The sequence below is a fragment of the Anneissia japonica genome, unplaced genomic scaffold, assembly GCF_011630105.1.
Source record: "Anneissia japonica isolate Jap-2015-1 unplaced genomic scaffold, ASM1163010v1 scaffold3040_len1308831_cov196, whole genome shotgun sequence".
Taxonomy (NCBI): Eukaryota; Metazoa; Echinodermata; class Crinoidea; order Comatulida; family Comatulidae; genus Anneissia; species Anneissia japonica.
The window spans coordinates 723185-723816 of NW_022718257.1; the positions used below are offsets into that span (position 1 = coordinate 723185).

The 632-nt window shown below is 28.3% G+C and overlaps 1 protein-coding gene across 2 annotated transcripts in view; it reads left to right on the forward strand.

Annotated features, from left to right (window-relative positions):
* Positions 1–388: 388 nt before the first annotated feature.
* The window catches only part of LOC117110510, a 37999-nt gene continuing 37755 nt past the window's right edge, over positions 389–632 (forward strand). For both annotated transcript variants that reach the window (XM_033253255.1, XM_033253258.1), the window contains exon 1: positions 389–550. The gene's annotated coding sequence lies outside the window, so the exon portion shown is untranslated. The remainder of the gene's footprint in view (positions 551–632) is intronic.

Sequence of the window (632 nt, forward strand, 5' to 3'; positions counted from 1 at the left end):
TTTTCTCATTCTATAAAGGAAGATCCTAACAAATTGAAGATAAACCAAGTCAGATTACAATTTAATTAAAATACTTTAAAATAAAACATTGAAATTATAATAACAATGTAATGATGTAGTGTAAATTATCAGGCATTCAGAATTAAATAACAGCGGTGTAAACTGCATAATGTAAATTAAAATAAGAACATTACCACTTTTAAGAATTCTTTTCAAAACAACATCAAAATATTTAATTATATAATGAATATTCTCTTTAGCAATTACATGGGTTGATTGTATTTTAATAATTACCTAGCAACATATTTATTGTAATTATATCCAACCGGCTCAAGATATATAATGCGTTTGCGTGGTGGATTGATTGGCAAACAAAACGACGCACAGTTTAATAATATACTCATTCTCTACGTCAATACCATCCCATTTTAGATTGAGCGATGACGGCGGAAGTCTGTAATTTTTAATCAACTTTCTCACGTTCAGACATCGCTACTTTCGGTTGAAGCAAGTCATTATAGGCCTACATTAACATTATTGTGTATTGCAGGTTAGTCAATCTGTGGTGTTACTAGTTAATTATAACAAATATTTAAAATTGAATTACAAGAAATTATAACAACGCTATGAAT